Source organism: Lissotriton helveticus, chromosome 5_1 (genome assembly GCF_964261635.1).
Source record: "Lissotriton helveticus chromosome 5_1, aLisHel1.1, whole genome shotgun sequence".
Taxonomy (NCBI): domain Eukaryota; kingdom Metazoa; phylum Chordata; class Amphibia; order Caudata; family Salamandridae; genus Lissotriton; species Lissotriton helveticus.
Genome location: NC_136065.1, coordinates 1530436492 through 1530451873, shown reverse-complemented (window position 1 = coordinate 1530451873; position 15382 = coordinate 1530436492).

The following is a 15382-nucleotide window of genomic DNA, read 5'->3' as shown; positions in this document are numbered from 1 at the left end:
TGGTCAGGAGGCTGGAATCCCCCTTGTTCCACCGGGACACTTTTACCTGGATTAAACTGACAACATATCATACAGGTACGGACTTTCTGCTTGGCTGCAGCTCGTAAATGCTTGTTGAACCAAATGTTCTGGATACTGTCTAACATAGCTTTTTCTCCTAAATGTGCTGGACTATGTGCGGTATTAATGATGACTTGAACCATAGAGTCGGGGAGAAACCATGTGGTTCTTCCCTTCGTCACCCATCCTTGATCTGTCTGGACCCCTCCTTGTTCGGACCATTTCTTGATTTCATCGGGAGTAGCATGTAACTGGATATCTATGACATCCTGGGTGGGGTCCTTAACTGTCATACATGTAGTCGGATCTGGAGTTTGTATCTGTGTCGGATTAACTTGAATGTCTGGAGTCTGTGCTGTAAGCTTGTCTGTGCGATCTGCTAGATCATTACCTTGGGAAATAATGTCAGTAACTTTCGTATGTGCTTTACATTTCATGATAGCAATGGATGTCGGCAAATGTATTGCATCTAACAGAGCTTGGATGAGGAAACCATGCTGAATTTTGGTTCCATGAGAAGTCATGAAACCTCTCTCCTGCCAGAGCACTCCAAAGTCGTGAACGACTCCAAATGCGTAGCGTGAATCTGTGTAAATATTAACTTTCTTTTCCTTGGCGTGTATACAGGCTTGTGTCAGAGCAACTAGCTCTGCTGCTTGAGCGGACAGGGTATCAATACGGTGTGTCTCAATAACTTCAGTGTCAGTAGTCACTGCATATGCGGCAACTAAATCTCCTGTACTAGTTCTCATACATGACCCATCCACATAAAGTGTCAGGTCGGGATCTAGTAACGGAATGTCTGTCAGGTCTTGTCTTGGCTTTGTCGTAATGTTGACTACTTCCACACAGTCATGTGTGGCAGAATTTGAACTAACTGATGGTAACAGTGTAGCAGGGTTCAGGACGTTGCAGCGTCTGATTTCTATGTGTGGCTGAAACAGTGTCAATTCATAACCCGTTAAACGTGCAATTGTCAAGTGCTGTGTTTGTGTTCTATTTAAAAGAACTTCCACGGAGTGTGGAACTTGTACTGTCAGGGAGTGTCCTAAAACTATGGAATCACTTTGTCTGATAGCTAGTGCTGTGGCTGCAACTGACTTGAGGCACGCAGGCAACGCCTGGGCGACTGGATCTAATGTGCTCGAAAAATAAGCACAGGGCTTGTTTTGTCCTGCTTGATCTTGTGTGAGAACAGATAATGCTGTACCTTCACGTTCTGTGACGAAAAGTGTAAAAGGCTTACTGTAGTTCGGTGTGGCTAGAACTGGAGCTTGACATAAAGCTTTCTTTAACTCATTGAAACTAAGTGTATGTTCAGATGTCCAAGGGAGGACAGTCGGTGCGGCTGCCTCCTGTGTCGTTAACTGTATCAGTGGCTTAGCTAGAAATGCATACTGAGGAATCCATTGTCTGCAGTAAGAAGTGAGGCCAATAAAAGCTCGTACCTCCTTCTGGGTCCTGGGCTGAGGAAGACTCGCTATTAACTGGATACGGTCTGGTGTCAACTGCCTACCCCTCTTGGACAGTAAGTGTCCTAAGTAGACCACTTGCTGGACACAGAATTGAAGCTTCGAAGGGGACACCTTGTGCCCCATCTCGGCTAGGAAATACAGAACCGTCAGTGACGCACGCTCGCAGTCACGTTCAGAACGGGCTGTGATCAATAGATCATCGACATACTGGAGCAGGGCAGTGTCAGTTGGCATGTGAATGTTGTCTAGTTGTCTCTTAAGTGCTTGACTGTAAATACTAGGACTTTCTGTGAAACCTTGAGGAGCTCGTGTGAACATATAGCTCCTTCCATTTAAACAGAATCCGAAAAGGAACTGACTGTCTGGATGAATAGGGACACTGAAAAATGCATTCTTGAGGTCTATTACTGTAAAGAACGTGGCTTCGGAATCAATGGCTGTCAATAGGGAAGAGATGTCTGGGACAACTGGGTACTGCGGAATAATACATTTGTTAAGTTCTCGTAAATCAATCACTAATCGATATACTGGGGGTGCATTTGGATCAGTACGTTTCATGACTGGAATGATCGGAGAGTTACATACATTGGAGTCAGTTTCTACAACTACTCCTTGAGCCATGAGCTCGTCTATAATTTTGGATAAGGCTGCTACAGCCTCAGGTGGCAATCTGTACTGTCTGATTCGTGGTAACACTACACCTGGTTTGAGGGTCACACGATGGGGTGTGATTTGCATGTAACCTACATCAGTTGGACCTTGCGCCCATAAATGCTGCGGGACATTAGACAATCTCGGATCAAAATCTCGTAATACATAGTGACCCTTAAAGTCACGTAGGAACAAACGTATTCCCTCTGGGGAACAACATATAACTGCACCTAACGCTTTCAACGTCTTAATGCCTAACAGGTTTTCTGGACATGACTTAGTAAGTAACAGATCAGTAGTACGGGACAATGGACCTACTTCTAGAGTAACTGGTTTTGAAATCTCATTTACGATAGGCTTTCCTGAAAATCCAAGGGAAACATTTCTTGAGCCTGAGAGCGGAGCCCCTGGAACTTCGGCATGACTAATTGTGGTCCTACTTGCCCCTGTATCAATCAAAAACTTTCTGTCTTTCCCTAATACTTGACTGTGAACATAGGGACCCTCTTGATCTACAGGTATCTCGATGAGAGGCAAGCCTACCTCCCTCTCTAGGCTGTTTCATGAATACTGCTGGTACTCTGGATACTCAGACTGTGCATACTGGTACATCTGTGATGTAACATGCTGTGTTGCAGCAATAGGCTGCGGTGTTGTAACTGTCTGTGGTGTATTCTGTGACTGAGGAGTCTGTGAAACTTGTTCTTGTCTAGGCGGACGTGGTCTTTCTTTAGTCTTACCAGTAGCTATGTTATGTTTCAGAACTGTACACTCGTTTATGAAATGACCTGGCTGTTTACAATAATTGCAGTTCCCTTTAACGGGTGCTGCAGGATGACTGGCTTGATTCGGACCCCTCTTCTGACTGTCGTGAGGAACAGATTGTGCAACTAGCACTTTCAGTTTCGTGTCTTTCATACGTTTTCTTTCGTGTTCTTGTTCTTCCCTGATTCTATTCTGGTGATACTGAAGCATCTGGAGCATCTGGGACGGAGTATTAGCTTGCCAGGTACTTTCGACTTTCAGAACTCGGTTTTTAATTGGTGGACTTGAATTCTCGACTAATTTAGTAACGAAAAGGTGAGGGTACGACTCACTACTTGTCTTGAGACCACTGTTGATACTAAAGCACTTTTCAAACCTAGAATAAAAATCACTAATATCTTCATCTTGTTTCTGTTTACAGGCTGAGATTGCATCCCAGTCTTCCTTTTTCGTTGTTAATAATCTGGGTAAAACTTGAATCAATAATTCTGGTAATTCTTTACATTTCTCTCCTAGACCAGTACCTGGTACACGTATCTTATCTTCTGCTTCTAGAACTGTCCAATCTATCTTTTTCTCTCCCACCTCCCATTCTTTTTCCTTTAGCTTTTCATACACCCCGGCGGGCAACAGAACCTTTAACATTTTAATTATATCCGGGTATGTGTATTCTCCCATACGGAGCATGTCTTTTAATTCTCTATGGTACCCTGCTGGATCTTTATCATGACAGGGAATTAATTTCTTCATCTCTAGAAGTTCCATCTTTGTGATCGGAGTGTATACAAACACTCGCTGCATTTCGCCACCCGCTCCTCTGACTGGGTGGACTTCTCGTAACGGATTCTGTCTGTCTATGTAGAATGATTTACTTTCTGGGGGTGAGACATGAACGAAATGCGGGTTCAAGAACATTCTATATTTATGGCGTTGTTCTAGAATGACACTAATTAAATCGGTACCTAGACCTCTCCATCTGTACTGGAGTAACTCGTTCAGGATATCATGTAACGGGCCGGGATCAGAATGTTGACCCTCATACAGAGTAATGAGGTGCTGAATCATATACATACCCACCAGTCGCTGCTCGGCTGGGGGCATTTTCAGAAACATTTGTGCCACTATTTCGTCTGGAAAAGTGGTAGAATCAGTAATCCATCGGACTGCTGACCGAACTATTTCTTGTTCATGCATGGTACTTAACTCACTATAACCGATTCGTGATTTCAGAATGTGATCGGTAGCTTGGAATACTTGTTCTAGGGAACCTTGTTCTGGTGCTGAATGATGGGAAATTTGCTTGTGTTCTAGACGTAAATGGCGATCTGGAAATCTAGGTTTTCCTACATACGCTATTCTGGCGGTATTCTCATCGTCTTCCTCTTCAGGATCAGAGGTACTTTCTTTCTCGCTTACTTGTGCTGCTTTACGCTGTTCGTGTATCTTTATTATCTCTCTACGGATTTTCTTGTACATACTTTCCATGGCACCAATGGTATTGTGCTTTCCTTCGGCTATATTATCACTCCACTTTGTTAGAGTTTTCATTTCTTCCGGGTCTTTAGACGGATGATCCTGTTCTCTTATTAGACAGTTAATTAAGAACTTTAATATCATGCGCTGAATCTCGGCTTTCCTTTGAGACATGGCATCACTAATACTTTGTGGGTCATCCCCTGTACGGATGAAACGATATATCCTGTCTAGATCTTCTTTCATATTCGGTAGGGTGACTAGATACTCAGTCACTCTCCTTACGCGTACGGAATATAAAACCATATTAAACTCGCCTGGAACTGGGTCATAGACACATTCGCCAAGGGTTTGCCTGATCTCTGCAACAGACTTATTACTTTTAGGAGTACGCTGTGATGCTTGAGCATGTAATTCGAGTGCTGATAAACGCTTGTATGGCGGCGGGGTTTGAGGAAGACCTCCTCCTGCGGCCCCTAAACTAGAATCATCAACTGATGCTTTTCGTCCTGGCAGGGTGGGTAATTGTAGCGTGGGCTGGACTTGTATGGCGGGCTGACCCGGGGGGGCTGTTAAGGGCACCCCGGTGTCTGGGGGAGTAGGAATTACCTGATTTACAGGGACTGGCGGAGCGCGGACAGGATTTACATATTCAGGGACTGTGTCGTCCAAATAGGACGAGATGAAAATATCAGCTGCGGTCGGTTTGTGACGTAGCTTGGTCGGAACTAACGGTGGCGGGAAATTACTGGATGCCTCTGGGGTCGCTTTTGGCAAGCCCTCGGCAAGAAGAGGATACATACCCTTAATGAGGGCATTCCTCTGTCTGTCTGATTGCTCCGTTCTGACTCGTTCACCTATCTCGATTAATTCTCTTTCTTGGGCTCGTTCTTGGGATTCTCTACTTAGTTCTGACTTTCTGATTTCTTTTTCGGTTCTTTTATGAGCTTCTTTGCGCCATAGCTCGATGGCATCTTTCTGTGATTGTCTGGCTTTCTTTTTCCATAATGCCTCTTCTACTCGCATGATGCACTCGGCATCCCATGTACCCGATACGGGCCATCTATACTTTTCTTCTAACTGTTTGGTGTACTCTACCCATAAATCTAGATACAATATGGCACTTATGCCATGTTTCTGATACATAAAGTGACCTGGACTGTCCCTAGGCGGGACGGGAACTGCTGCTTCCAGCAGACCCTTTCTAGTCTTTAACTGACGTAATTTTGAGAAGAGCGGCATGACTGGACTATAATCTGGACACAATACAATACACAATAAACACGATACCTATTCCCCATTCATACCACGACATTAAAATACATGAAGGACATTTAAAATAACAGTTCGAACAGAATACTACCTGGAAATACTGCGAACAGAACACTTGAAATTTCTCGAGAACAGAACTGACTAGAACAGAAACTAGATGCACTGCTGAAACAGTACGAAACTTACCGGTCTCATAAAGAGACACGTCAGGACCCGCATCCACCGAAGTGGACACTTCGTTTGTGGGACTGTGTACCACCAACCCACAGACCAGAGTCAATTAAATTAACCCTGTCTAGATACCACCCCAGTAACGGTACTCACCGGGCAGCAAGAACGGAAGGCCTCAGACTGGACTGGACTGCTACGACGACGGACGACGGACTTCAGTTACGGGTGGACCTCCGGATACCTCGGACCTTGGACTCTTGGCTTGGGCTCTGGTCGGGACTCGCCGCGTTCCTCCACCGTCTCGTTTGGATGCTGGACCGCCTCCTCCGTCTTCTCCGTGGGCCTGAGGGATACTTGAGCAGAAATATCTGCCACTGCGCAGAAGAGTTCCGTCACGACTGCAGAGGGTCAGGGGGTCGGCGTGGCTTCACCGACGCGTGGGGAAAGGGCAAGTCCCTGTTCGGGCGCCATTATGTGGTATATAAATAAATAATACCGGATCTATTTTTGAATGAATGAATGAATAACAGATAGCTCAATAAATAAGAGTCAAAATTCGAGGTAGTAGGAGTTTTGCAGGTTTATTACAGCATAAGGGCAGGAACAGGACAACCTGCACGGAATAGGATGGCAAGCCTGGCAGCGCTGCCGTGGTCAGGGTCTAGAATGGCTCGCCAACAGGATCGGGACTGGGAACACTTTTTAATAACAATACATGAGCATATATACATAACGCCAACACATAGTATTACATTGCAATGGGCGTAGCAGTGGGTGGAGCAAGAGGCATGACGCGAAACAGTCGCGAAAGATAAGGGCTAAAGAGGGTGTAACTGGGTGTGCACATAGACATGTGATGCAAATGTAACAGAATATGTCATGAATGGGCGGAAACATTGGAGGGGACTACCTAAGGAGCCGGGACCTCTAGCCTGATGGTGCGCGCAAACTGGCAATGACGTGTTACTAGGAGAAGCTGGGGGCTATGAACTCTGTGCTAGGAGCAGAGACTAAAGTCTGGAGGGTCGGAGCGACATGTACCTAAACCCTATCTGGTATCTAATGTTTAGGGAACATGTTGATATAAACTAGAAGTCATGAGGGGAAAAGCTAACTTGATTCTAAGACTGGAGCATGCATTATTCTACATGTAGTGCGTGATGAAGAATATTAAATGACCATTAAATGCAGTATTTCTCTAATATTGTGGAGACGTGAAGGCTAGACAATGACGGAAACTATTGATGCAGTTCAGTAGCTTAGGAATGAAGAGAAGGAGGACTGAACTGATAACTGGAACTATAACATACTTTTGGCAGACTCAGAGGCAGAGCCAGGCTGCACCGGGCACTGCGAGGCAGGAAGTAAGTGAAAGGTCGAGGATACAGGTGGGGGCTGTATCCCTCCTCAGCGAGGCTTCAGGAGACAGGAGCTGAATCTGGTGTCCGGGCCCTTTTGAGGCCTAGAAACGGGGACTTTATAATGGAATAACGTGCACACTGAGAAACGTGGCAACGTAGCTTTACATAGGCCTGATATTCGTAGTATTCACAAGGACTGGAAACTAGCATACTAGAGGGGGACACAACTGTAATTGCGTCATTAATCGAACATGGGGAATAACATATGCATATTAATCATGCACACATAACATATGATGGATGACACGTAGGGACATAGAACATGACAAAATTTACTTTTCCACAGGCTATACACAGGGGCTAAGAGGATGGTAACAAGTAGTTACCAATTGTCTATCTGAGAAAAACTCTCAGGGAACATACCTGTGGAATGTTGACTTTTTACACAAAACCTCTCTTTCAATTTAGTGGGGTTTGTGGTTCCAATTTATTCAGGTGTGTAGATCATCTGGTGTCTTTACTTCCAGATTTACTGACCTCAAGGAATGAAATCAATCGTTCATTTTCAATTAAAAAAACACAAAAGACTGGGTATTGAGTTTCGAGTTGTTTACCCCGTTTACCTTATTCAGTCAGGAAATTTCTTTAAGGGAAGTACTGGAGGGGGGCCACCGTATTTTGTTGTATTAAAATCACTGTAAATCAAAAAGGGGGGTGGTCTAGTTAATTATTCAGTGGTTGCCTACATTATCAACTCTATAACAGTTCCTGTTATTTCATTCAAGATGAGGGGCGATACTGTTATATTAGTACAACTCACCAAAAAAAATTAGGGATTCAGGGTCCCTTCTATGCAGCGCCACTGGATGCCTTCAATTCATTCCACAGCGTCGGTGCACTTTTTTACTTTAAAAAGAGGTTGTTCGTTGCCTCAATGCTGTGTAAGACAATAAAATACACAGTGTATGTTTTTGTCCTTTTATTACGTCCCATATTAATTATTTATTAGTTCTATTCACTCTATTTATTTTATCACTAAATATGAGAGTTTCTCTGACAACACGCTATCTTTCCTCCATTATATTGTCATAAAAGTTATATCAGGTATCTTCTGGTTCTTGAGAATGTCACCATAGTGAATCTGATAATATGGCTCGTTATGCATTTTTTTATAAAATTTGGTCATACGGGCTTGTTGTTCTAAGAGGAAAAATAGAAACCAACATGGTTTTTTACTCGAACTTTAGGGGTAGTTTCTATTTGGGTTTTATACTTGTCCTGTGCCTATGTCTAACTCAGAAGTCTCCTTGCATACTTAGTTGAAAGAGAGAAGGGAGAAAACTTGTACTCGGGTGTGTTGTCTTAATTGTACGCCGCTAATGCGTTACTAATGTTTGTAGACTAACAGACTACCCAAACCGCGAAGAGAATCACAAGGAGCGGCCAGCGCTTACCTTTAAAATCAGTATCGGCCTCCCTGCTCCCCTCGCAGTCCTACTCCTCCTTTTCAGTTTCGTAATTTTTCCGCCACCGATGTGATCAACGTTGTGTGCGCGGCTTCCTTTTAATGGAGTAAAATTGGTGGGAGGCAGTTAATTGGACATACGCGTCACTCCCACGCGTCAAAGCCTTTTCAAGACTACTATTGTAGTTCGATATCCGTTCAGCGTTTCCCAGATGACGGGAAGAGTTGAAGGATTTCTTCTATCTTTATTGAACGTCGGTATTCTTTCTTTATATTATTTAAGAATGCCAGACAATACAAAATAAATCCAAAATAAGTAGAAAGATCATACAACCTCTAATTACAATAGTAGTCTTGAAAAGGCTTTGACGCGTGGGAGTGACGCGTATGTCCAATTAACTGCCTCCCGCCAATTTTACTCCATTAAAAGGAAGCCGCGCACACAACGTTGATCACATCGGTGGCGGAAGAATTACGAAACTGAAAAGGAGTAGGACTGCGAGGGGAGCAGGGAGGCCGATACTGATTTTAAAGGTAAGCGCTGGCCGCTCCTTGTGATTCTCTTCGCGGTTTGGGTAGTCTGTTAGTCTACAAACATTAGTAACGCATTAGCGGCGTACAATTAAGACAACACACCCGAGTACAAGTTTTCTCCCTTCTCTCTTTCAACTAAGTATGCAAGGAGACTTCTGAGTTAGACATAGGCACAGGACAAGTATAAAACCCAAATAGAAACTACCCCTAAAGTTCGAGTAAAAAACCATGTTGGTTTCTATTTTTCTCTTAGAACAACAAGCCCGTATGACCAAATTTTATAAAAAAATGCATAACAAGCCATATTATCAGATTCACTATGGTGACATTCTCAAGAACCAGAAGATACCTGATATAACTTTTATGACAATATAATGGAGGAAAGATAGCGTGTTGTCAGAGAAACTCTCATATTTAGTGATAAAATAAATAGAGTGAATAGAACTAATAAATAATTAATATGGGACGTAATAAAAGGACAAAAACATACACTGTGTATTTTATTGTCTTACACAGCATTGAGGCAACGAACAACCTCTTTTTAAAGTAAAAAGGTGCACCGACGCTGTGGAATGAATTGAAGGCATCCAGTGGCACTGCATAGAAGGGACCCTGAATCCCAATTTTTTTTGGGTGAGTTGTACTAATATAACAGTATCGCCCCTCATCTTGAATGAAATAACAGGAACTGTTATAGAGTTGACAATGTAGGCAACCACTGAATAATTAACTAGACCACCCCCCTTTTTGATTTACAGTGATTTTAATACAACAAAATACGGTGGCCCCCCTCCAGTACTTCCGTTAAAGAAATTTCCTGACGGAATAAGGTAAACGGGGTAAACAACTCGAAACTCAATACCCAGTCTTTTGTGTTTTTTTAATTGAAAATGAACGATTGATTTCATTCCTTAAGGTCAGTAAATCTGGAAGTAAAGACACCAGATGATCTACACACCTGAATAAATTGGAACCACAAACCCCACTAAATTGAAAGAGAGGTTTTGTGTAAAAAGTCAACATTCCACAGGTATGTTCCCTGAGAGTTTTTCTCAGATAGACAATTGGTAACTACTTGTTACCATCCTCTTAGCCCCTGTGTATAGCCGACTATATCTCAAGTGCTTCTTTAGAAAAAACATCATAACCTTAGATCCTTTGTCAACCCAGAAAAGTAACCATGTTGAGTGTATATCACCTCAGGCCCCAAGTTTTGTAACAAATGCGCGATTAGTAAATAAAAATGTAAATAGATAATAACTTTATGTTCCATGGCATGAATTTAATTGTGATGTTCTTTTACTTAGAATTGTTTGTCCTGAAGAAGGTGATATCGTTGGTACACCGAAACGCTGCGTCGACATCTACAACAATTATTATTCTGTGAATAATTTGTACATTGTGTAACAGTTTTTTAAAAAAATATTTGTTTTTATATTATATATTGTATACAACCTTGGGTACTAGTACTGTATAAACATTGTTTTATTGATTTATAATAAATTGCTTAGTTTTATATACACATGGTTTATGATTATTGTTATTGTTTTTGGCCCTTAGATTGAAAAAGGATTTGTTCTATGTTTGTGCAGCGATTTGAGATATACGGCATACACACTATGGGGTTGACCACACACGAGTGAATTTCTGGGACCTGTCCTAGTTCTTTCAGTACTCTCTCCTTGTCCCATATCCAAAAGGAGGCCTCCCTCTTTCTTTATATACCCAACCACACCTACAGACCTTGAGTCCCTCGTTACTTCTTAATTTAGTGACAGCTTGTACCGGCTCCTCAGGCCAGGAGTGAAGCACAGAGAGGGGATTACGAATTGCACAGACGAGGCACATTCTGTGCTTCCCGTCACGTGAGACTGCGCGCATCGCTGTCAGTTACCAGCAATTATAACATGTATAGATGCTGGAGGCGAGAGCCTGTTCCCTCATCACTAGAACCCTGTCTGCTGCACCTTCTGCACCCCCTCACGCTGGGGCCAACCCAAGGGACAGGACGAAATGTATGCGCCCTGTTCAAGGGCACACCAGCTACTATCGTGTCCTGCTGCTCTGAAGGTTGAGTGCTGAGATGAATTATAAACAGGCATATTTATACAGCGCAAACCACCATCATAATTGTTTCTTGGAGGTTTATTTATTTATATTTATTTATTTAGTGTTTTATAGAGCGCGAACCATACCCATGAGGGTATCAGAGCGCTTTACAGTAGTATCGGGTGGGATAACAGGACAAAAAAAAGGGGGGGGGAGTAGAAAGAATAGGGACCGCATAGTAGGATACAGTACATGGCAAGAGAAACAATAAAAATATCCGACTGCCTATTGAGATAAGAACAGAATGATACAATAAGCTAGAAAAGCATTCTCAACGGCCTGGAAGATTGTTCGGCAGAGCAGGGTGGTAACAAAAGGAGAGGGGGCCAGGGATAGTGCCGTAACGATAGGTAAAGTCAGGTTATGGAGGAAAGTGTAACATGAGCATTAGGAGAGGAATTTGCTCAGTAGGAAAGTTTTGGTCTCCTTTTTGAAATGAGCTAGAGACAGTATTTTCATGATGGCGGGTGGGAGTGGGTGGGTGGGTGGGAGTGAGTTCCATATTCTTGGTGCGGCTCCGGACAAAGCCCGATTGTACATTCTTTTTTTCTTGAAGCATGCCGGTTGGAACAAAAGGTCTCTGGCGGACCGGGAGTTTCTGGTTCCGCCAGATAGAACAAGTTTATGTGCGAGAAAGGCAGGGGACTTGGAGTAGAGAGCCTTATGGGTGATGCAGGCCAGTTTAAATTGGATTCTGGCCTCAAGCGGAAGTCAGTTCAGAGCTTTAAGGTGGGGTGAAATATGGTCGATCTTCTTAGAGCAAGTTAACAGTCTTGAAGCGGCGTTGAGGCAGGCTTTCAAGGGTACCAGAGAGGTCTTAGGTAGGCCAGCGAGGGTGGAGCACCCATATTCTAGCCTGAAGATGATTAGAGCCTGGATTACCGATTTTAGATCTGGGGGGTCGAGGAAGGGTTTCAGGTTTCTTAGATAGCTCAAATGAAATCTGGCAGTTTTGGCCATCGTGTTGATATGGCCCGCATGTTCACGTTGCCGTCTAAGGTAATTCCTAGGGATTTAGCAGAGTCCACAATGGTAGGAGAACAGTTGAGCGCTGTGATAGCCTTGGTCCAAACTTGAATGTCTGAATTGGCGTTAGGTGGTGAGATTAAGAGGAACTCCGTTTTTTTGGCATTGAGTTTAAGCTGGTTTGATGTGAGCCAGTGAACCATCAGCTTTAGGGCCTCGTTCAGAGAGCGGATTTCCTCTGGGGAACAGATTTTGATGTAGAGCTGTGTGTCGTCTGCATACATGTGGTAGGAAATATTGGCAGTACGCAGCACCTCGGTGAGCGGTTCGAGGTAGAGATTGAAGAGGGTAGGGGACAAGGTTGAGCCTTGAGGGACTCCCACTGTGATCGGAGAGGAAGCGGATAGATTGCCGTTGGTCAGGACTCTCTGAGAGCGGTTCTGGAGGAAGGACCTAAACCATGCCAGAACAGTGCCATCCAGGCCCATCCTAAGTTTAATGTGATTCAGGAGAATTTCGTGGTAGACCGTGTCAAAAGCCGAGGATAGGTCAAGGAGGATCAGAAGGCAGGTTTTGCCTTGGACAAAGGCTTCAAGGACATCATCCACAATGTGGAGGAGAGTGGTTTCCGAGCTGTGTCCAGGTCTGAAGCCAGATTGCAAGTCGTCTAGAAGGTGGAAGTTGGTAATGTGTTGGCTCAGCTGTTGTTGTACACATTTTTCCAGCACTTTGGCTAGGAGAGGGATGTTTGAGATAGGTCTGTAGTTGTCGGGAGAAGCCGGATCAAGTGTAGGTTTTTTTAAGATGAGGATAACTTTGAGGGAGTCAGGAATCGATCCCTGTAGGAGGGAGGAGTTGATTATTGTCGTCCAAGAGGGAAGGATAGCCTGAGAAGCAGCGGCAAGGCAGTTTGACGGGAGAGGGTCGTTGAAGTGGTTGTTGGGGCTTAACAAGGAAAAGATTTTTGCGACCGATTGTTCGTCATAGGCTTTGAAGTTGGACCATAACGCTTGGTTTTTGAGGGAGGTCTGGGAGGGCAGCGCGGAGTGTGGAGGAAGAACTGGAGGGGTTTGGGAATAGGTAGCAGACATGAGTCCCTTTCCTAGGGCAGAGATTTTATCACAGAAGAAGGAGGAAAATTGCTTGCGTGTGATTGGAGATATAGGGGTTTCTTTGGAAGATTTAGCTAGGTTGTTGGATTGATTTTTGACCAATTCGAATAGTTTGCAAGGTTTATTCTTAGCGGTATCCAGTTCAGTTCTGAAGAATTCTTTTTTTGCGTTGATGATGTTTTTCTTATAGACGTTTCTGGCTTGCTGGAGAAGTTTAAGATGGTCTGCGGAAGGGTGCTTTTTCCAGTTCTGTTCTGTTTGCCTGAGGGATCTCCTCTCATTGTTAAGGGATCCGTTGAACCACGGGTTCTAGTCCTTGATCTGTGTTCTTTTCAGTTTTAGCGGAGCAAGGTCATCAATTATATTGGAGATCGTTGTGGAATAGTGTTCAGTGAGGTTGTCGACCGTGGTGATATTGGGGGGAGGGGGGAGGTCGGATGCACAGCAGGCAGCCAGTTTCTTGTGGTCAAGGTTCTTGGTGTCACAGATCCATCTTTTGGGGATCACCGGTTGCGGTTTCCATGTCTTATGAGTGCCAGGCAGGCGGAAGGTGATAACGTATTCATCAGACCAGTTGCAAGGGTCTATGGAGGTAAGATTGACAGCAGATTCCTTAGAGATGATCCAGTCCAGAATGGCACCTTTCGAGTGAGTAGGGAGAGAGCAGGCTTGGTTATAACAAGTGTTAGTTCCAACCAAAGTAATGGTGTGCAGTTTATTATCCTTGCGCAACAGTGAGGGGATCCCTGGGTCTGTGGAGACAGGAATACCTCAAGGAGCAGTGCTTAACCCCTTCGCTGCTAGGACTCCCCCCCGCCCTGTGCTGAGCCTTTTTTTGGCTATATGGGGTTGTTTGCGCTTAGGCCACTGTAACGTTTTGACCACATAAGGTATCCGCGCCAAATTTGCGTCCTTTTTTTCTAACATCATGGGGATTCTAAAGGTACCCAGGGGTTTTGGATTCCCCTGGAGGGGATCCATAAATTAGCCAAAATACAGCAAATTTATTTTTATTTGGGAAAAATGAAAAAAAAGGGCTACAGATTAAAGCGTCTAGTTTTTTGCCTGCAAATGGTATGAAAATGGGGTTGTGGTGCTGAAATTACTATCTTTCCAGCTTTCAGAGACAAGCAGACTTTTGTCAGAAAACTAACATTTTTTTACACAGTTTTGGCATTTTTCTGGGACACAGCCTATTTTGACTATTTTTTGTGCTTTTAACCTCCTTCCAGTTAATGGTAGAAATGGGTATGAAAGCAATAATGGATCCTGGAAAGCTAAACATTTTTTTAAATTAGACAAAATTCTGAATTCAGCATGGGGTCATTTGTGTAGATCCTTTAAGGTTTCATTATAGAAACTAACAGTTAAATATCGGAAAAATTAAAAATTAGTTGGAAAAAAACAGCCATTTGTGTCAACGTCTTCACCTGTAACTTCTTCTAATTATGACAACTGTTTGAAAGCAATATACTGTTACATTGGCTGGACCTTTCTGGTTGTGGGGATATATAGGACTTGTAGGTTTACCAAGAACTCGACGAACCCAGAGCCAATAACTGAGCAGCGTCTTTCAATGTTTTTTTATTATGTACTGAGTATATAGAAATTATTCTGGGAAAATGTATACATGGAAAAATCAGTATGAAAGACAACTATGTATTTCTGAAATGGGAACAAAATATAAAGTTTAGAAACAGTAGATATTTGCACATTTCTGAAATTGGGAGTACCCATACTAGCATGAGAATTATAGGTCATTTTTCAAAATGACTTATTTTTTACACGTTGTCTTTCATTTGGTAGGCAGAAATGCATCGCAAGTCAATAGGTAATAACAGTTGCTCTACAATTCAGTGTTACTCTAAGTCTCCCGATAAAAATGGTACCTCACTTGTGTGGGTAGGCCTAGTGCCCATGACAGGAAATGACTCAAAACGTAACGTGGACACACCACATTTTCACATT